General features: G+C 37.8%; 1 protein-coding gene across 1 annotated transcript in view; it reads left to right on the top strand.

The window, feature by feature from the left end:
- The window catches only part of LOC137574871 (probable serine/threonine-protein kinase DDB_G0282963), a 65,069-nt gene that overhangs the window by 10,551 nt on the left and 30,780 nt on the right, over positions 1–23,738 (top strand). The window lies entirely within an intron of this gene.

Genomic DNA, 23,738 nt, shown 5'->3' on the forward strand with positions numbered 1-23,738 from the left:
TTGTATGCATCGTTTCAATGGATCATCATATCATGATGCGATGACTTGCAGAAACAGAAAAACCTCTCTCATCTCCTCCTCAGCTTTGCATCTGAATTTGTCTTTGATGTGTCATTGTTGTTGTTTTTCTTTTTTTGCTGTCACAAATCTATTATGGCAGTAGATTTAGTTGTTAAATGTTCAGAAAAGTGCTAAATATTCACTAAATCTTTCCAATCGTCTGTCTGTTGTTTATGGATATTTTTTTAATTGATTTGCTCATTGAAGAATTTGAAAGGTTACGGTTTAGATTATGAGTTTGGTTATTAGTTAGTTGGTAATATAAATAGAAGAATATTGAATCAAGACATAAAACTATTCACTAGTCAACCTTCAATGCGAAATATTTACAAAATTTGTCATTTGATTGGGCAAGCAAAATTATTGTGATAATATTTCTGCAACTTTATCATCTCCACATGAATGAGTAAAAAAAGGCAACACAAATTGTTGCCAACTCAATTTGCTTAAACATTTGTTTTAACAGCTCAAAAATCCAAAAAAAAAAAAAGAAGTGAAGTGAACAGAAGATACCAAACATACTGTAAACCTGGACACAAACTCAACACTCGGTCCGATGATGAACTTGAACCAAAAAACCAAACCCAAAAAAACCAAAAAATAAAGACACAAACTTTTGCTCCATGTAAACGACCATAAATTATGCTAGCCGAAAAACTCTCAGATAAATCATCTTAAAATGAGCGAAAAAAAGCCAACAAAAATTTACCTATATCTATACATAGTTGTGTGTGTGTGAGTGTGTGTATACAAGCGACCCATAAATTTGAGCAGTTTTATTGCAATTCACTTGTTTGTGCCCCGAAACAACAAACAAACAGCAAATGTTGCCTTAAGCCGCAAAAAACTACAGAGTGAAAGTGACGTAATGGGGGAGCAAAGAAGAAGAAGCAGGCGCAGAAGAGGGCTATGAGAAGGGCAGGGCAATGCAAGAAGCAAAATAACACAAAAAACCCCAAGAAGCATGTATAAAAGCATTAAATGGCGTTAACAAAGTAAAAAGAAAAAAGTGTAAAATAAAACACAATCAACGAAGAGAAAAAATTGTCAATGTCTTCAACAGGCCAACTAAAGCAGCGGCAGGTCCGGAGGAGGAAGCGGCAAATGCAAAAGTAACAGCAACAGCAAGAACAACAACAGCATAGCTGACCATTGATATGAATGGAAGGGCAAACAGAGTCGCCGCACATGCTGCGTATACGTAATCTTTAAATTTGCGGGCTAGAGATGGAAGCGTGTACAATTTGCCATCACGACAAACAAATGTTTGCCCTATCATTCATGAAAGTACTTTAAATATTAATATTATGTGGATTTCAACATTGGACTTGTAATCTAAAAACTTGTCAAAAGGGTGTGTACTTGAATTAGTATGATGAACTAGTTTCAATCACTCATTCAATTACTCATTCACTCATTTGTTTGGTTACTTGTTGATTCAGTTCTTCATTCACTTATTCACTTACTTCTTTACAAACTTGTTTATTTACTCAATTGTTGATTCATTTGTTCATTTACCCATTCACTTTCTTGTTCAATTACTCAATTACTAAATATATGGAATGATTATGTTTGTCAAGAATGGAGTCTTCAAAGTTAAGACTATTCTCATTTTCATTGATGACTTCGTCTGGGTTCATGGTTCTCTTGGGAAGCTATCGAGACTCTAAGCATTCCTTAAAATACAGTTTCCTATGGCTTCCACTGACACGTTGCCATTCCTAGTTGATTGCAGTTTTGCAAAAAAGAAAAGACTGAAAAAAAAGGGCAGTCAGAGCCACAAAATTTCACATGCATCGTACATACAAACATATGTTGTCGGCTTTACAATTTTATTTAACCCTTTTTTTTTATTTTGTTTCTTTGTTGTTTTTTATTTTATGGGTTCAGTTTTTTGTGGCCTGTTTTTTGTTGCGTTTATCGCATGCATTTACAATTCAATGTCACGACAAGACTTCTTCCATTGTGGTAGCTGGTCGTTCGGTTGTTCCCGGGTCTTTCGAAATTGCCAAATTCATTGGAAGAGAAGCCAACTGCTGACCAACAGCATCCCAGTGATCTCTTCTGTAACCGGTTGGGGCAATGCAATGCAGTTTTTTCAATGTTAATGTTTGCGGCTCTTTAAGTTGACCTTGAAACGCAATTGCCCATCGTCTGGAATGATGGCTGGTGGTTGTAGTGGTGGTGTTGCTTATCTTTGTCGGTATCGTTTATCATAGGCATGGTAGGTATGAACATGCATACATACGTATGTATATTTTCAAGTCAATTCAAGCTCATACATTATGTATGTATAGTCCATTGGATTTTATGATGCATTCCTCATCTTCATTCACTCCTCCTTCTACACACACACACACACACACACACACGCACACGCACATAATGGTTTAAAAGTAATTGTTATTAAATTTCATGTGAAATTACCTGACCATAATCATAATAATTATTTCAAGAGTTTTGTCCCAGTTGAGACTGAACTCTCTGTCTGGCCTTAACTAAGTTTAGTTTTCATATTATATCGGTTTTGTGGGCGTGGTTACGCTTGATTACCACTCATTGATCGGAAGGTTGAGGGGGCTAACCAATGTTTATGTTAACAGTGTAAAATGACCAGGCTACTACCACTAACTGAGTGCAAATAACTAACTGGTTTTGGCTGTTAATGGGCCTTAAGTGTGACTACATCTAAACTTGGCATTCTAATTGCTATTATCGACAGTTCTGATGGGGTAGTTCAAATTATTTCCAAAATCCATAAAGTCCAAGAATCTTAGACACAATAAACAGCTTTTTAATCAAATTTAGTGTAAACAATTGAACTTTAGATTGCTCATTAGCCAAATCATTTGGATTTATAGAAATGGATCTCAATCATTTGGAAATTTAGAACTAAAGGCAGATCTAGGAAGGGAATATAACTTTTTGCATGCCTTGAAAGTCAAGGATTATATCCCATCCCATTTCATTCCACTTAGTTTACTGAGTTTACATCATTTATATGGATTAGATCTCTAGATCATGATGCCTTTAGCTTATATTTTTACTAAATTGGTAAGAAACTGAAGGTTTCAGACAGAAATTTACTTTCGAAAGAGTAAAACATATTGATTCCATATAATTTTTGGTGCAAGTGTAAGTGATAACATTTAGGGCCAACCCTCGCACATTCCTCATTTGAGTACAGGTAGCGCTGGCTAAGGTGAAGATTTACTAAATCTAGGCTGAAAAGTTTATCTAACAATATGAAAAAAAAACACAAACAAAATTATAAATACAAAAAATCGCAAACCACTTGAGAAATGTAAATGAAAAAAAACGTGTCAAATTGTTTACCAAAGCTTTAAGTTGGAGAATCGAAAGATCAATGCTATATGATGTAATTCTATATAAGTAGCAATAAAAAATGGCACAACAAAAACACACACGCACACACACAAACATATTCTTTAAAACTAACAAATCTCATTTGAGACAAACAATTTATAGTGGGCCAAAAGGCCAAGATTATGTTGGTATGTGTTCTAAATGAAGAGAAGGAAAGTGAAGGTAGCAGAAAGGTAAACCGAAAACCATTTTTTTTTAGATAAAATGCAAATTCCCGTTAATTGAACGCCAAACAAAAGCGCATCACCATAGAAGAAGAAGAAACAAAAAAAATAAAATCAACTACAACAACAACAATAACAAACAGTAGCAGCGGCTAGAACCAACAAAAATGCTGAGCTTCGTGTTTGAAAAATCAATTAGCAACATAAAATGTTGCTTTTGCTTTTTGTTGGTCGGTTCTTTGAATTCTTTCTTTTTTTTACCCTCTTCTGGTTTTTGTGTTTTAAAGCCGGGTCCGATGTTGGGGATCTTATACCCTGTAAAAGAGAACAGAGTCAAGGCCCAAAGTATGGCCGAAGATTAAAGTAAATGCCAACCCCCCAAAACTATGCAATAAAGAGTCGTTAGAAGAATTACTTCTGTTTGGAAATTGGATTAGAATTGATGACAGAAGGCAAAAGAAATTACAGGGTATTCGAAAATAGAAACTTTGGGCCAAGTGTTCAGCAAAATTCGTTGTTATTTTTGTATATTTTTTTTTACTTTGTGTGAGTGTGTGTGTGTGCGCTTTTAGTATCACCATGGCATGTAAACAGAGCAACATCCAACCACTCCTACTATGCCGCTGCCGTTTGCTCCGATTTCTGCCACACCATGTTGCACCTCCCGCCATGGGGGAAATCTTCTCTCTCGGTGGAAAAACCGCAGCTGCTGCTTTAAATTTATGCCAACGCGGCATTAGGAAAGCATAGTTTGTGGTTAAAGGGAGGCTTTCGTTTCACTCCCGCTCCCGTTCCCATTTCCACTTGCACTATCCATTCCGCATTCTCACCTCCTTCCTCTTTCAACCATTCACTCATTCCTCCTACACTATTGGCTATGGGTATTGGTAACATGCACAACGAATATATGTACATACATACATATATAGATAGATATATATATGTATATATGAAATATATATACACATATGTGTATGTGTGTGTGCAAGAAATCAAGGCTTTAGTTGGCGGCCCTTTGGAAAAACGCAAAATGGCGAAGCGCTTTATGAATATTTATAACACAATGGAGCATGAGCAAAAGTTCCCTATTCTTTATGAAAGAAAGAGAGAGAGCGAGCGAGAGAGAGAGAGGAAGTAAGAGTAAAAGAGATGGATAAGTAAAAACTAAAGAGGACCCACAGAGGTATCGGCATATATACATACATATATATATTCCCCTATCGAATGGCATTGACAGAGACGTGGATCGCAATTAATCCTAAGGATGAGAGAAACCACAAATACGCAAAATCTTACCTGCTAATATAAGTGGGCTTAAGGTTTAAAAGTATATTTATGTATCGATTGATTTGCTTTTAAGTTTTTTAACCACATATTCAAATCTCAATGTTATGGTTTCATTTACAAATTGAAATAAAAGAGGTATTCCTCAAACCTTGCCTCGCTTAAGTCGACTTGAGGTCAATCTGAAGGGTTAGCAGTCTAGTTGACCAAGTTCTATCATTAGCCAACTTTTCCAAAAACTTCAAAATGGTCTTGGCACATCCTTCTCATATTAATTTGTGTTGTTTCTTACTAAAGAAAGCAAAGATGATAGTAAATGAGAGTTAGTTTGGAAATGGAAAGGTTTCGAGTCCTTCGACTTATGTCAAAATTGAATATTTTGACTTATTTTGTACACTTTTCTGCCCCTTTTTGGTTGACACACCTCTGACCCCTCACTTCATTCATTTCACTCGTGTTTTTTTAATGTTTTTGGCCAACAAAGACTCTGCTTGAATGCTTGAAAATTAAAATAACAAAAAAAAGAAAAAAATGGAATCGAAGCAAAGAACGATTCAAATGATCGAAAAACAAAAAGCAAATAAAGAAATTTCTGTCAGTTTGTCGAGGAATGTTTCTCAGTTACTTCATCCCTTTTTTTTTTTTTTCGTTTTTTGCTTTCCTCTCTAGTATTCTCTCAGCGTGGTTCTTCACTTTCTCACCATGATATTCGCTTTGTCAATAAATTAATATTGAAAACAAATGTGCAAAATGTTTGTATGCTCAAGTATATATGTAAAAATATTTAATTTACCAAATGCCAAACGTCGAATTCAATTGAAAATCGTTGGCAGAAATATGCACACATACGCAAAATATATACATACATATATGTATATGGAAATGGATGTATGTTTATCGGATATCAAAATGCATATTACGCATATTGCGTATACGCAATGCGAACTGTAATTGAAAATTAAATGGGTTGAATGAGAAGGGGGGAGGTAAAATGCAATTGTGCTTTTTGATTCATTCAAGTTTTTATTTTTTTTTTTGGTTTTGCCACTAAGAAATTGGAAACCTTTGCAATTTTTGCTTTAAATTATGAAATTCTCAAATTGAAATTTGACAATTCAAATATTGATTGAAGAGATCCCACTTGTGGCCGGGAGGGGGAGGGGGGAGGTCGGAGAATTGCCCACTGGGCAAGGGAAGGTGTGTGGGGGATTGTGGCACGTAACTTGGCGCCATGCAAATTGCAAAATCAAGTGCGTGACTTGTGAATTTAAACAGTAGAAAAAAAAAGAAAACAAATAGTCACATAGTGAAAGAGAGAAAGAGACCAAGAGAGTGAAGTGAGATGGAGAGTTGCAGGGTGCAGGTGGATGGAAAAACATTTGTCCAGTGGAAATTTATTAGTTATGACCACAGTAGCAAAAAAGCAACTAAAAACAAACTAGAGGGTCGAATTAACTCTCACTAACTATGGCAGACATCTCAATACCCTGCCAACAAAAAAATGTATTAAACTATCTGCCAAAAGCACTCAGTATAGATTAATTTACATCATTTATATATAAATACTTTCTTGCCACAATCCTTCAAGTTAAACCTTTCCATTATCAATTAGATTAGCTAATTAGCTATTAGTTTAAGTAGGTAGCCAATGGATTCACAATGAATTCGTTTCTTAGCAATTGAAGAACTCAATTTTAGCTAAAAATATTTAAACTATTTTCATTTTCTATTTTTTCTAGTCTTTTAGACAACAATGGTCCTAAAAGATATAAATTTGTTATTAAATTTTATTTAAAATAGTCGAATATGCCTCGACTAACTTGGCATTATTTATTTTTGCCAGTTTTGTTGGCCCTCTTTAACTAGGACGCACGTGTAACACCTTACAATAAACCGAAACCAAAAAAAAAACTGGTTCAAACTTCAATTTATCTGTTGGAACAATTACCAGGCATAACTTTAATGTTCAACTAATTTGCCACGCCCTACGTAAAGATGTAACGCACATTAAATGGTCGTCAAATTGGCTGATATTTTCTATGGCTATGGACAAACAAACGACCAACGGCCAACGGCGAATGGCCAACAAACTGTCCAGTCAAAGTCAAAGACACTAACAAGACTCTCCAGTTGAGTCGTTTCTGCTTCACTTGACCAAGTCAAAGTCGATTTGTATGCATCTATATACATATATCGATATATATATAGGTACTTCCGATGATGTCGAAATGGTTTCACACACACACACACACACACACACAAAAACTTGCAATATTTCTCCCTCTCTCTCTTTATTCACATAAATATATTTATTCATATATGTATATATGTATATGGGCAAAAAAAATAGAAAATAAAAAAAATATTGGGGGTAAAAAAGTTTCCGTTTAGTTCCAATTGCATTCCTTTAGTTAGTTCCTCTTAGTTTCATTTTGTTATACAATTTTTGGGATGGTTTTTTTTATCATTGCTTTTTGTGTATTTTTCTACCATTTGAATACCCTTTGTTGTACAAGGTACATCTACTTTCTCTGTCCATCGACTTTATATAGTCTTATGTATGGTTTCCTTTGTCTCTTCGTTTTGGATCGCATCCCTATATCATACAGCTCCTTAAAACACATACGTTTGGATAGTCAGGGTATTAAAATTTCGGCTTGGTCAAAGTTAGCCCAGCCCTTTTGGGTTTTTCATCAATTTTTTTTTGTTTTTTGGGTCACTTGAAGGTGTCAAAAAGTTTTTGTCAGTTATGTCAGTTTATGGGTTTGTTTGGTCAAAACTATTTTTTGTTGCTTTAATCGATTTTGGTACTTTACAACTCACACACACACACACACACACACACACACATACAGAAATGTGTGTAATATATTTTTCAAGAAATTGATTCAAATTGGAGCATAAAAGAACGAAAGAATTCAAATGGAAAAACTGACAGGGAAAATTGGTAAACAAAGTTTTCAATATAAGTTCATTTCAGATGAAACTAGAAATTTTCTGAGACTAACTTGTTTGCAATTGGAAACTAGTATATAACATAAAACTGTTTTAATTTTCAAAAATTTAAAATTAAAGTGAACAAGTTTAATTTATGAATTGTTTTTGCAATTTGCAAACAGAATGAAAATTCCGTTTTCACTTATTTTTTTTTGGCATAAAAGTTGGAAAAGCATAGAAACAAAGTTAAAGTTAACCATTCGCAATGATTTCAACTTTGGCAATCTATAAATTTAAAAATAACATTGCTTTAGAACTGGGTCAATTGTGCATTAGTTTTTTTTTTTTATTTTATATATATGTTATATATATTTTGTTTTTTAGGGGTGTGTTTGGTTGCGGATTCTCTTTCAACCCATTCAAATGTTGACGTTTTGTTGGAGAGATTGTTGTTGTCATCTTTTGGCTAACGGGATTGTGAAAAGGGAAGAAATGACTGAAAAATGGGGCCAAGCCATTTAAATGTTTAATGAAATAGGCGCCCAGTGAAAAGGCAACTCCTTGCTCCTTGCTCTACGCCTACGCCGCTTACGTTCGTTCCTTTAACCCCTTATGTAGTTTTTTTTTTTTGTGGTTGTCTATTGTCTATTTTTTTTTTTTTTTTCTTTTTTTGGGAACAATGGCAAGTGTCATGCAAGTGGTGCAAGTGGAGGACCTGGGATGCGGGAGAGACAGGAGCCAGGGGGAGGCCATGTCCCTTTGTGCATTTTACGCGGAATTACACAGCATAAACAGCTGACAACTCGGTGCCTCCCTTTGGCTCCCTTTCAACGGCAGGTGAACTAAACCGCAAACCGTGGCCCCGGCTGCTAGTCCTACATGAAGTCATCATCATCATCGTCATCATCATCGCCATTATGATGATGATCGCAGGCAAGCCAAAACGAAATGCGGCAAATGCCTCCAGCGACTTTGTCTGCCTTTGTTGGTCCCACGCTTTCATTGTGGCCAAAGGCAAACACAAGGTAAGCAATTGCCCTGTGCCTGTGCCTGTGCTTTTCCCCCTGTTTGTTCCCGTAACTCCTCAGTTGATTTAAACTCAACAATACGCACACACACATACACACATACACACACACACACACATACACACATGCGGCGACAACAAAAATGTTGGCAAAAAGGCAACTAAGAAAATGCATGCACAAAAGTAACTCATAATTAAGGCAAGTCAAGCAAGCCAAGCACCGAGCCAAGACCAAGACAAGGCAAAGAACCAGGACTAGAGTTCCCCTTCTTCTTCCTCCCTTCTTGGCCCACAGCAATTCTGTTCATATGGCAAATGCCAGGCCCAGTCATATTGTTGCTGTCAGTTGCTGTTGTTGCCTACTTTTAGGCGCACCTAAAAAAAAAAAGAAAAAAGAGAACCAAACAACAAACTAGTTCAGCTCATCAGAGAGGCAAAGATCTAGTTTCACATGACGAAAAAATTCAAATCAGTTCTATTTCTAACGATAATTAAGATTAGAATAGATTTAAATTTCATGTAAACTTTATCCCATCCAAAGAAAAGTCAATCTTTGGAGAGAACTAGTTCCTAGCTGCTAACATCTCAAGTTTAGCTTGACGTTTAATGTTTACTCCTGTCCCTCCTTAACTTCACCGTCACCGCACGCCATGTCTCTCTTGTAGTAGAAGAATATATACTCTATATATACATATAAGTATATGTATGTATTCTTTTTTTCCTTTTTTTTTTTTTTTTTGATATGCTTCAGCAAACACCTGCAACGTCTCAACAACACACAATGAGAAATATTGTTAAGTAAACCGGGCAAATATGTGGGTGGTGGAGCAGTTGGGGCAGGGAAAAGTATGTGGGGGGGGAAAGTACTCTGCAGTGCAGTTTTTGGTGCATTAGCGGCAAGTGCGTTGCCTCCGCTGTTAACCTGCCTGCCTTGTTGGTCCGTACCCATCCGAACCCATCTCTGCTCAAGCACTTCTTCTTAGGATGCTTTATTGTTTATGTTTTTTTTATTTCTTTATTTTTGGGCTTTATGGTTTGCTTGTTTGGTTGGATGGTTGCCTTGCCCTGCCCTGCCTCGCCCTGCCTTGTCGTGCCTTACCGTGCCGTGCCTTGTCTTGGCTGGTCTCACGGTTTTGGTTTGCTTCGGTTCGGTTATGTTTGGTTCGCTTTTGGTTAATGCATGCGAAATGGCTGCCTTTTGGCGGGTTCTTGTTGCTGTTGCTGCGGCTGTTGTTGTTGTTGTTCTTTCTGGCCAGGACATGCAATCTGCATTTGTGAAAGCAATCCGCCAGCATCTTGCAAATCATAGCAGCAATTGCTATGCTCTCCTTGAAATGAATATTAATAATGCCGAGGAGTCGGCTCTCCATTCATATGTACATGTTTGTATATGTGATGCCATTAAGCGGGAAATGTTTGTCAATTTCGTTAAAAAGATAAATCATCAGCTGGATGTGTGTGTGTGTGTTCATCCTGAATCCTGGAAGCCCAGGGCGGGCCCCATGCTAAGGGACTTTCGCCTTAAACCCAATTAACCCATTAGTCGAGTCCTGCGTATTCATTTGATGCGGCAGTCAGAATGCAATTAAACGAAAAGAAAATGAAATGAAATGAAGATGTAACCGAGACAGTGCAAGAGCATGGATGCAGGGGTCAGGAGCAGTTCTCAGTCTCATTTTCATCCTATTTCTTCTTGTTGCTCCTTGCAATTTCCTTCTTGCTTCTCTCGTACATTTAATTTTTATGTAAGCAGCCGAAGGACGAAGGATGCTAGAAAAGTAATAACTGCGCATTGCCATTATTTATGTTTATGTCCGCACTACATCATCTTCAAATGTCCATTCCCCTCATCACCCTCCACCAAATGCATCTCCCACCTTCCCCGCACTCCTTGTTCAGCTATAAAAAACAAGTGCCGGCGGACAAGTTACGGAGGCGTGCACTATGGAACCATAGGACAAGCAACAAGAAGCAAAATAAAATAAGACAGGGGGGAGAGAGAGACGGAGGGAGAGAGATAGAGTGAGTGAGTGCAGAAATAGGAGCTGCTGGCCCTAAGGTCTTAGGCGACGTTTAACTGCCGCAGTTTTTTGAGTGCCGTTGAACTAATTTCCGCCGCCAAGTAAGCAACCAAGATGAAGGATATATGCATCATCAACAGCATTGGGTACTTGCAAACGGAACAGGATATGCAGTCGACCACTACTACTACTCTACTCTACTCTACTCGTCCTACTAGAAGAGGCCCAGCACTGCTCTGTCCCACTCGCTCTCCTTCTTGGTGGCTGCATCTGCCGCATTTGTCATTGGAAACTCTCCGCTAATTTGACATAAATTTTAAATGCCATAGAATGGCATGCTGCTATTGCCTCTGAGGAGCGAGGAGAACAAGAGTACAGGGAGACAGTGGGTTGGGAGTGGAAGCCATCTTGCTTGAGTTATCTAAAAGTGGGCAACAAAATTTTTATGCTCCTGTCATGCCATGGAATTGATAATGTTCAACTGTCATGAGAAATGAATGCGCAGGCCAAAGAGTTGATTAAAAATAGCATTTCAATTTTGCCATTTATAAATTACTTAGAAATTGTTTTGCAAAACATGTTCAATACAATGACCAACTTATTACTATTAGCCAAACTAGCTAGCTTTTACTTACCACGTCACTGCGAGGCATATTTACTTGTTTTTTTTTTTCGGCATGTTTGCCCATGCATTCTGAATGGAAATTGGATAAACATAACATACTTTCAGGCTTTATTGTTTGATTGTTTGAAAAGATTTAAGTAAATAATATAAAAATATATGAAAATTTCATACATCATCAATGGAATTTGTCAACAATTGATTTAAAATATGTTTTGTTGTTTATAGTTACATATGTATATTGATTTTCACATTTTCACTTAAATTTGGCTTTAATTATAAAACATTTAAAGAGATGGACACAAAACTGGCTGAAAAGTGTTAATAACTGTGTTCAAAAGCAGAATCTAGAGTAAAAATTTAATAAATTACTTTCTTAGAAGCTGTCATAGGTAAATCTAACCTTGCCCCCTAAAGTATGCAATAGACTGGAAAGGTATTTATTGTTTTCAGCAAATTTATAACTTGTAAATTGAAAATTGTCAATAAACAATTTCAGAATTCGTTGATATGTTTCAAAAATGAAATTCTTAGACTGCTTATTGCATACTTAATGGGGTAAAATTGCCTGTCAGCAGTTATTTTTATTGACTAACAAATTTCATCTAGTCAATCACGAAGAAGAAAATTCTTCAAAAGCAAAAAAAAAATTAATATGAAACATCGTAAAATGTGGAATGAAATAGTTGAATAGCTTTATTTCAATTTTCCACTTTTAGCAATCACTTACAAGAAACTTTGTTTTTAATCTATTTTGTGTCTGTGTGTTCAAATGTGTCTGAAAATACTAAATTTCCCCCCTCTCTTTCTCTCTATCTATCTGTCTTTCTGATAGATTAAATTACCCAAAGTGTATGCTTTTAGAATTTAATTTTCAATGTCCTTTATGCAATTATCTTGATTATTCTAAATCAATAAATTGTAACACATTTTGTCTTGCGTGTGCAGAGACAAAAAAAAGGAGTTTTTCGCATTGTTTATCGGGTTAATTTTGAAATTTCCGTAGAAAAAAAGTGACCTAAATTTGATTTAATTTTATTATAAGTTAAGTTTACTACAAAAATGTTTCCCCCAACCAACCAACCAACCAACCAACCTAGTCAATGCTCAAGCCCTACATTACTTTAGACAAGGAAATGCAACAGGAAATCAGTGTGCAATGCTGGTGAATGGTTCCAACCACGCCCACCCACCAGATGCAAGCACACATACATATAGAGAAAAAAAAAACGAAAGAACGCCCACACAACATGCACATGCAAGCCTCAGCTCGCACGTTTTCACATTGCACATTTTTGCGTTGAATAAACTTTGCTGACTTTCTCTTTGGTTTTTTTGCAGTTGCTGTTGCTGTTGCTGTTGTATTCGCTGTAGAAGGGAGATAGAGTGGAAGATAGAGTGGCAAGAGGGGCAGGGCGGATCAGAGGGAAGTCAAAATAAGTCAAGCTGGAAATATGTTACAGGCGAGACTCTTTCAGTTGGCCCTCTTCACCCCGTTTTGTTGTACATTCGCTTTCTGGTTCTGGTTGGTAGTAACAGGAACAACTCCGGGGGCCATTTTGTTATTACAGTTGGCTGCAATTTCAGTGCGTCAACGACGACGACGACGACGTCGACTACGTAGCAACAATTACAACAGAAAAGCAACAGCAACAGGAACAAAAACAGAAAGAAAAAAAAAGAAAAAAAAAAAACACATAAAAACGAAAAGAAAGAAAGAAAAATAGAAGCACCCTGTTGCTGCTGTTGCTGCTGCAGCATGTAGCAGTGGAGGAGAAGAGAATGCAGCGGAGGAGCAGAAAGGAAGTCAGAGTAGTTGTAGTTACTGCCGGAGTTCGCTGGGTCGGCGACTTGCCGCCACGTCAAGTGAGTGAAGCAACAGTCCGCAATCACAACATGGCCAGGCTCAGGCTCAGGCCCATGCCCATGTCCAGGCCCGGACACATATACACACAGACACACCCACCCATACACATGCCCATACCCATGTCCACACCCACTCACCCATACACAGTTACACACATTTGTCTTCCGGCCATGACAGCGTCAGTAAATTGAAAATGGCCACCAAATGTACGCGTTACAACTAACCGGGCAGAACAGAGGGAAATGGAGATGGGATGGGGATGGAGGCAACCAGAGATCCAGTTCGTCCTTCTCTCCTTCAGACGGTAGCACAAAGTTTACCAATTCCCGTTACATGACGCATCATTGCCAGGCCATGAGCGATTGGCAGAAAAAAACGTAGACATGTTAGCCAGGAGGAATACAGAAAACTCGATCTAGGGATGAGACTAAAAATAAATTAAAACGTTAATGAAATCAATATCAAATATTGACGACAATTTGAAAAAAGTATCTAAATCAAAAAAAAAAAAAAAAAGTTACAAATTTCCCTTTGATTGGTTCTCTATTGGCCAAAAAGTTTTCATGGTCAAGCAAAGACTTTTGAATTCGGTTTATCGGGAATATTTCATTTGATCACTTTATCAATCGAATTCGGTTCATCGCTAGCTTTTCCATATGGAGATCTCCTTGGCATTGGCGTTACCAACTACTTGTCGTCCTCATCATTGTAGTTGATGCTCGTGCTGTCTGTTTACTTTGCGTGTGCTGTGACATTTGGTTCCCACTGGTTAATTGTATGCAACTCAACTCTTTGACTGACTAGTTTCGGTTGAGACAGGCAACTGGAACTGGAGCTGGTCCCCATCGTCCTGTCTGCATAGAGCAATTGACATTGATCAGCTTTGACCTTAACAGGCTGAGACGGAGTACATGTCGAGCATAGAGTGAGTGTAGAAGATAGAGGGCGAAAGAGAAAGAGAGAGCAAAATGAGTTCACTTAATGCGCTTAAAGCGAGGGACAATACAGGACAAGCATGAACGGCAGGTAGAGATAGGATGAGTTGGAGGAGTTGGAAAAGTGACAGATGGGGGGTCACCTGCTGCTCATCATTATGGAGATGGGCGACTTGTCCCTCAAGGCATGCAAATGGAATGCATTGTGAAATGCGAAAAATGCCTACGACAGAGATCCAAAGTGAGCGCGAAAGAGATGGGGAAGAGACGGAGCGAGAGCAAGAGCGAGATGGAATAGAAAGGGGAGTTGAGACATGCATGATAATGAGTATGCCACGCCTCTTCTTCACCGAACTCCCACACACAATTGTGTGTGTGTGTGTGTGTGTAGCCTGGAGTAATTGCGGAAAATGAATTAAAGGCAATTTACGGTGCAAAAGCGACGAAGAAGTGATTATACGAGGAAAAGGGGATGGCGTGTCGTGGGAGGACGGAGGACAGAGGAACAACAACAAATGCGAAGTGAAAGCAAACAACGTAAGCTGCTCTAGGGGCAGAAACGCTGAACGAGAGAGTGAGAGAGAGGGGGAGAGAGAGAGAGACAGAGCGAGACAAGCACACAAACACACATCATGCGAGCTTTTGCATGTTGTGACGACGGGGTGGAGGAAAATTTTGTTGCTATAGGATGCATGGGAAGTGCAATGTTAGGTATGGGGGTGGGGAAGGCATTCTTTTCCTGTGCGTTTAAATTGCATTTAAGGCCAACTAAAAGAAAAGCGGATGCAACAATTTTCCCCATTGTATAGACCGGCCCGGCAACCCAGGTGAGACTGGTAGATAAAGACAAGACGACGAAGGAGTAGCCGAGGGTAGGAGGACTCTGTGTACGAACATATATGTATATGCAAGTGAAGGAGTAGGAAGTGCAATCCTCTTTTATCCGGCAACCTCAGCCTTCGTCTGCATTGTCATTGCCTTGTCTTCCCCTTCCCTTCTCTGCTCTTACCTGTCTCTCCATACTTTCCTTTTGCCACTGCTACTTGGCTTTCTTCAGGCAATTTAAGCGATTTGAAAGTCACACACGTTTCAGCAAAAGGAGGAGATACCTGAAGAGGCAGAAAGTGAGCATGCAGAGAGAGAGAGAGAGAGAGAGAGACAGAGAGAGTTAATGCCTGATGAAGGCAAACCACTTGAGATAAGTATTTATGTTATAGTTAAATAGAGGATTTCTCTGCAAAATTAAGCCGTGAAAGCAAGCAAAGATAATTGATACAAAATAAACATGGAAATTGGTAAGAGAAATTTTGAGAAAATTTGGTAACAAGACTTGCATTTGTTTCTCTACAGATGCTCCATTCCATGATAATTTAATGATAAACTTTAATCAGAAAAGCGAAATGAAAGTTCTTGTCTTTGCAGAGCAATTCAATCTAGTTTAATTTGATGGCCTATAAACGAAAAGCCAATTTGGCTTTAATAGATTTAACATTCGTAAACGAGTTGTCTGACAGATACGAATTTTTCTCTTGCTCTTTTTTGTTTTTTTCTTTGGTTTATTTCTATTGTATTGCTTTTAGCTCCACTTACACTTATGCCACTTAGTTGACCCCTCCCCCCCCCACAATCCCTTTCCGCTGTCAGGCCATTAAAGGTCACAAAATTTATGACCCTGCCTGAAAGTATGCAACTATTTTTTATGCTCCTTCCATTTACTTAAACAAATGCAAATTGCAAACAAGCATCGCACAGAGAGAGAGAGAGAGAGAGAGAAAGAGAGAGATAAAGACAGAAAGGGTGAGGGTAAGGGCGGAAAAAACAACCAATTTACCATAAAAGAGTTGCTAATTGATGTTGTTATTGTTGTTTGATGTTTCTCGTTTAGTTTAGTTTTTTTTTTTCATTTCTTTTGATTAATTTAAAGTCAAAATATGCGCCAAAATTTTGCCAAAATGCTAAAATGTAAAATGTAAAAAGCTGAAAATTTGGCGTAAAACCAAAAGGCAAAAAGCAGCTGATGGAAATTTTGTGAAATAAAATACTAAAAACCATTTCCCCCCCCACCCTTTACCATCATTTCCACCCCACCAAATTCAGCATCATTCTCTCTCTCTCTGTCTCTGTCTGAATGAGTTTCAAGCGTAAACGTAATTAAAATAGTTGAATATACGAATCAATAAACAAATTGATTATGTAAATTTTACTGTTTATTTGCATGCCAGACAGAGACGGGCGCGAAAAGGTGCGAGCGAGAGAGAGATAGCCTGAGATAGATGCTTTTCGTTAGGCATTAATTGGTTTTGTTGCCTTCAGTTTAGTTGAAAAATATACATATGAATTTAATGCTCGATCGAAGCGTAAATAAATAAGTTTTTTTTTTCCAATGGTATCCGCAATCTAACACACACAAACAGAAACACACACATACAGCGATAAATACTTACATATGTATAGGGGGAAAACAGGAAACGGAAAGCGCATGTTTTCCATTACAACAAGCAGAGTCGGGCCAAGGAAAGGGTTCTGGGGGAGGCAAAAATCGTAATTGAGTTATTTTTGTAATAATGAAGTGTTCAATATAGATCTATCTATCTAGCTCTATCTCTCCCTTTGCCTAGAACCCATTACTATCTCCCTCCCTCTCTCTCTCTCTCTCTCTCCAACTCATTTTCATTCATGTTCATTGAACAAATGCATTTTTAATTAAACATGAACAACAAAATGCAAATAACAATTCGGCAAAAGTAAACAAATTAAAATCAAATTAGCGTAGGAAATAGTCAGAGAAACAGCCAATGCTTTGTTGTTGTCGTTGTTGTTGTTTTTTTTGTTGCTATTTCATTATTGTTTTGTATCGAAATGAATAAAACGAAATGAATCAGAGTTAAACTGAACTTATTTGCCAATTTTTGTCTGACCTCTGACCAATAAAAATAAGAAAAAAAACCCTTTTTAGTTAAAGATTTGAATCCTTGGCAGAAATTTTAGTTGTTGCCATACTTACTAGATTAAACTTAGTGATTAAGCCCGAAATGGGAATCGAATAGTTTTTTGCACTAGTTTTGATGTCTCATCATCATCAACTTGATCATCATCACGGCCCATCATCGGTGTCAACGTTCAAAAGCCAACGGACCAAACACTTGTCCATTGGTCAGTGGGAAATGTAGTGAAGATTCTCATGTATCCATCTCCTCATGTTCATGCTCTCGTGCTGGAGCTGGAGTAAGTGGTGATGCCTCTTTCTAAGCACTCAGTCACCTCAGTGTCACAAACAGTCTGGACTAGTCAATCATCAGAGGCGTTAAAACATTTTTTTGGTTGCCATCCTCTGATGGAACACTCTGTTCTCCGTCACCCCCCTTTGACGTTACTCTAGCTGTTGTTGTTGTTGATTTTTTGTGTCCTGTTTTTGGCGAGACAACTTCAAAAACGGCTCGCTGAAAATTTGTTAAGTGGCCACAAGTGGAAAGACCAGAGGCAAACGCAAAAAACCGACCAGGAATAACCATGACCAAGAACAGGACACAAAACACACACACACACACACACACACACAGGAGAACGGATGAAGTGTAAAGAGTGTTGGTGAGGGGAGAGCACCAGCAAAGAGGGGTTTGAGAATGTCAACCGCAGCGTAAAGTGCAGTTTGATAAAAGTTGAGCGTACGAAAAATTAAAAGTTGAACAAGTTTTTACTTTTTTTTATGGTCTTTGATTAAATCAATAGAAAAAGGCGAGAGAATTTTATGCGAAAACAAACAAATTGCAATTGCAAAACATAAGCCCAGATAATGGCTTCCAGCGTGGGCCAAAGAGAAAGACAGACAGACAGAAAGTGGGAAAGAGAGAGAGCGGGCTGGAGGGAGGGTATGAAAGTGGATTGAAATTGAAGTTGAATCTCTGTCATAAATTTCATGAAGAAGCAGAAAAAGAAATAGCATCAAAAGTGATAATTAAATCACTGTGAATGATGGCGTATAAATCTCACAGCAGATTCTTCCTTCTCTCGGCTTTCATCCAGCTTCTTCTTCTGCTTCTTTTCTCAAGTGCAACGAGATAAACCGAAAGCCACACACACACACACACACACACAACAACAACAACAACGACAATCAGAGCAAATCTCTAGCTGAAGAAGCAAAGCGAACGACACAAAAAAAAAAACGTATATAAGTTGGCCAAGAAAGCAAAACCAAAAGAAAATGCAAAGGCACAGGCAATAGCAGAAGCTGCAGACAGAGAACAGAACAGGACAGGACATTCTGCCACTTGAAAACTTTGATTAAAATCCTTTTGAAGTGCAAACAAATAATGCGAGACAAAAGAGTTGCTAGCAAAAGGGACACGATGAACGATGGTGGGGATAGATAGATAGATAGATAGATAGATAGACCAGCAGTAGGGAAGAAACAAGGGAAGAAGAATGTCAGCTACGTGGAGACTCCAGCCAAGCTTCTGTCCATTCGATGTACATACATATGTATGGTTGTATGTATGTATGTGTGTCTCAACTTTTTGAAGGCTAAACAAAATGCACATGAACTTTTTGCATTTGCATTTTTCACTCACTTTTTGTTTGTTTTCCCCCGATCTCGCCTTCTCTGTTTCACATTTGTTTTTTTATTTTTTTCATTTTGATGACTATTACGTAGAAATTTATTGGGGAATACTCATTCTCGAAACCAGATCGTTAGCAATCAAAAGCCATTTCATAGGGTTGTCAAGGTTCACCATTAATTGTTATCGATTTCTGTTTCTAAAGATCGTAAGGATCAAGTGTCTAGATAGATTTCTTAGATGATTCTTATTCTCCCTTTAAGGTATAAAACTTCACATTGAGTTTCTCAACATTTTGATTAAAGAAAACTTTTCGTCGATTACATTTGCATCTACATTTATATAATGGCTCACCTCTTTTACTGAGTATCAATTGAGTGCAATTGACTCTTATTAACCATTTCTCTGGCAATTCTTTCTTGTTACTTGGTGTCTCTTTTAGCACACTTTTTCCTTTTCCTGTTCCCCTATTTCTTTTTGTTTTTGTTGTCTATATGCTGTAAGCTAAGCTCCACTAAATCCTTCTGTCGCGACAGAAAACCAACAACAGCAGAGGCAACAGAAATTGCATGAACTGGCCGCGAGTTAAGGGAAAACCCCTAACAGCAAATTCTAGGACCAGAACCAGGACCAGGACCAGGACCGAAGCAAAAGACAACCATGGAGATCAAGCTAGGCGACAGTGCAATAACTCATAGATGCTAGTTTGCAGTTGCAGTAGCCTGGTCATGATGACACTTTGGTTGTTGCTTTGGCAAAACAACAGCTAAAACAAAAACAAACGAAAAGAAAAGAAAAAAACGCAAAACTTTTCTATTTGATAGTTCCACACAATTGCAAAAGTTGCCCGCCTCTTTCTCTTTGAGCTCTAAGCTGGGGATCGAGCTTAAATGCATTTTAAGTCTTTCAACTCTCGAACTCTCGAACTCTCTGAAAACTCACTTGGTCTCTGGGTTGGTCTCGTGCATCAACTTTAATAAAATGCCACATATTCACACACACAAACACACACACATCTATGAGAAACTCGCGATGCTGTTGTTGTTGTTGTTGTTCTTGGTTAAGTGCACTTGAGAGAGCTTGAAACTTGGCAGCGGTTTGTAGATAAGGACAAGGCAACAGCAGCAGCAACAACACTCGAAGTGAAGTCATCCCTTTACCCTGGCTATGGTTGGCCTTGCCTCTCCTCCACTTACACCGTGACGTATGCTTAACGTGCTACAGTTTTAGTTATGCGTTTATCATACGCACTGTGTGTGTGTGTGTGTGTGTGTGTGTGTGTGAATAAACTTCCCTCCTCCTCCTCCTCGTCCTCCCACTTCTTCCCTCTACACTCCACTTCCAAAAATAACACAAAACTAAAGTGAAGTGCATAAAGTGCTAGTCAACAGGGAAGAGATGATATGCAATGATGTCCTCGTAATCTTTAAGTATAAACATACAGACTCTATGCAGCAATATGTATTATGTATGTGCATAAGAAACTACATACTAACAAAGTTAGTCAAAAGATATGGTCGAAAAATGGATGAATTTGATACATTACAAATGCAACAACTTAATAATCATATATTTTTTTTCTTTATTGTTCTTTTCTAATGATAATTTTTTCCAAAAAGCAACTCAAAATAGATACTGCGTATACGTAATATTTCTTGTCTTCAATACATTTCCAAAATGATTCGAAAACCATTTTGCCAATCCTTGGGCTAGTTAAAACGTTTTTAATACATATTTTTTGGTTGTTCTTTTGTGTTCTTTGCTTGCTTCTCTTTGATAGGTTTGGTTTTTAGCAAAATTTAATATTTATTTACTGATTTATTGTTCATTTTCAACATGCATAAATGTCTATTTTAAAGACAATTTCTAATGTATGCCGCAAAAATCATTTCTTTCATGTTTTTGTTTCCGTTCTCTTTCTCATTTTGTTAACATTGTTTCTTTTTGATGACAGTGGCGCCCGCATTTTTCCCCTTACCAACAAACATGCGGTCCTCCTCAGATCTCACCCCTTGGGTTGGGTCACTGGGAGCCAAAAAGAAGGTGGAGAAGAAAGACACGGCAACATTTTGCCTTCTGTGCTGTGTCAGTGTGTAATTGTTGTTGTTGTTGCGCCTCCATTTGTTGTTGTTGCTGTTGCTCCTGCTGAATTGTCATCGTTCTTTACTGTTTGTTGTTTCTATTGTTGTCATAACTGTTTTTGTTTACGTTGCACTAGTATTTTTATTTTTTTTTTTTTTTTTTTTTTTTTATCCATTTTCTGCTTTGTTTCTATTTGAGTGGGAGTCATGCGTGTGTGCCTGTATGGGTGTGTGGCCATTGTTATTGTTGTTGCAACATAAATTTAAACGTGACATTTAGACACTGAAACCGTGGTGGCATGGACTACAGAATGAGACAGCTGGCAAAAGTGGAGTAAGAAGGATGCCTGACTGCAGGATTGGATGAAAGAGACCCTCAGGCAGTCGATCCCAAGTGTTTAGCACACGCTGGAAGAAAAGCGTTCGCCTCCAAACTGGTTAAATGAAGCGAAACGAAAAGTGGAAACTCTTTCAATTGAATTTATTAGAGATGACACTTGACCATCAACAGATGCTGCCATCCTCGATTGCCCTGAACCGATCATTGCGGTATTCTATGATGACTTCTCAACCATCTGGCAACGCCAAGTGTGTTTATTTTCTTCAAAGTGTTTTCATTGAGTGAAAAATTTCAGCACAATTTGCTGTTTCAATAATGTTGCTCCATTCATTTAATGTTTTGTATCATTAAGAAAGTTATTTGCGCGAAATTTCAACTTGTCTAATTATTTAACTATGAGAATGCAGCAAATAGCTAGAGGAGAGGAAAGGAGAGTAAGTAAATGTGATGAAAAGGCGGTGGAAATTGTGTGTGGAGGGATGGGGTGGGGTGGGGTGGGGTATGGGGTTTGTTGTTGGTTGATGGCTTCCAACTAGTTATGCGTTTTTTTTTTTTTTTTTTTGTTTTGGGGTGCAATAGCAAAGTGAAGTAGAAGTAACTTCACTTCTCTCATTGTCTGTTTTTTTTTAAATTGCAACTGGTTGGGGTGAGTGAAGGTGGCGGGGGGCGAGGACATTGTGAGTTTTACATGTCTGGAAGGGGGGGAATCCCCTACCCCGGGAATGGGAAATCGGAGCTACGGCAACCATTATTATTTTTGTGCTTTCAACTTTTCCCTGTGTGTGTATTGTGTGCACTTCAACTGGCATTGTTGTTGGCATATTATTTTGCACACTCGTTGCCATTCTATACAGATAGACAAACACACAAACAAACAGTCAGTCAGTGTGTGTGTGTGTGAGAGAGAGAAACATGTACACATAGGAACAACATCAACCGCAATGTGAAAAAATGTTTTCATATTTATTTGCCGCTTTCTCTTTCGCATTCCCCATGCTCCCCCGCCTCACCTCCCATGCCTCCATGCTCCCTTTTGCGCTTGGCTGTCTCCTTTTTGCTGTCTCATCTCTCCAGTCTCGCATAACTCTACTCAAGTATGCAACTTTATCATTTTGATTTAAATGTTTTCCTGTTTTGTTTTCCGTTTTTTTTGTTTTTTTTTGGTTCCCTGCCTCCGTCTCTCTTTCTGAAATGCAAGTCTCTGTGTGTGTGTGTGTGTGCGTGTGTGGGCGACAAACAGTTAAAACGCATCGTTGTTGTTTAGGTTTTAACCCGACCCGAAAGCTTAGACAACCCCGCGTATGCGTGATGTTTTCCACAAAAGATTTTCTCTGCAATTTTTCTCCCTTTTTGGATTTTTTTTTTTTTTTTTTTTTTTTGGCATTTCTGCTTATTTTTTTTTTTTTGTTTTTGCTTTTGTTGTTTTTAGGTTTGCTGTTAAATAAAATGAATTACAGAAAGCGGCGACGAGGCATGAAATAAAAAGCAAAGTGAATTATATGACCAAACAACAAGGAGCGGACCAATTCAAAAAACAAAAATAAGGCAACAAATTTATACATACATATAAATAAATGCGGTTTTTAGTGCCAGACAAAAATGTTCAAAAAATAAACGACGAGAGCACCCGAAAAATAGTTTTAAAACTAACCAGAGAGAATTCCCTTTCATTTTTAGATTAACGTTTTATTTTCTGTATTTTTTTTGTTTAGTTTGACCTATTCAATAGAATCACAGTTTGTTGTTTTTTGTTTTCTTGTTTTGGACAAATGCAAATAATCTTTTGAAAACGCAAACGAACCTGAAAAGATAGAAGTTGGTTTTATTCTAAATAAAATAAATCTTCAGCAATATATGTACATTTTTTAAGTATATTGGTTCAAAAGCTTAGTTTAAATTTTAAATTTTATTTTAAAATGATCGATTCATAATTGTTATAGCAATCACAATATTGGCAAAATACGAGCATTTTTAATATCCTTTCGAAGGACTTGTAATTCTTTCCAAGCCCTAAATTGAATCAGGCGGTATCTCAGCTCTCCGCAGGACTATGACATCTTGCATTGGCGCCCGTTATGGCGCTGATCAGTCAAATGATATATACCATTTTCCTTAAACAGAAACCTCCTTTTATTACAGCTTTCCAAAGGAAATTCCAGGATCTATCAGGGTCAGTCGAAACGGGCTTGTAAGGACTTCCATCAGGCCAAAGCACTCCCAAATCCCCCTAAAAAGGGCAGAGTAAGGAGCAATTTACTGTTTTAGGGAAAATTCCAATCCAATTCCAATCCAATCCCAAATTGAACCAAAACGCCAAAAAATCTGTAGAAAACTAGTAAATCCTTGATATCTCAGCTCCCCACAGGACTATCGAAAGGTCCTTTGAACCAACGAAAATCCTTGATGATTGGAATTTTTTGATATAACTTTCGTCCTCATCCTTCAAAGGACTCG

The sequence above is a fragment of the Drosophila tropicalis genome, unplaced genomic scaffold, assembly GCF_018151085.1.
Source record: "Drosophila tropicalis isolate 14030-0801.00 unplaced genomic scaffold, ASM1815108v1 contig_463, whole genome shotgun sequence".
NCBI classification, from domain to species: domain Eukaryota; kingdom Metazoa; phylum Arthropoda; class Insecta; order Diptera; family Drosophilidae; genus Drosophila; species Drosophila tropicalis.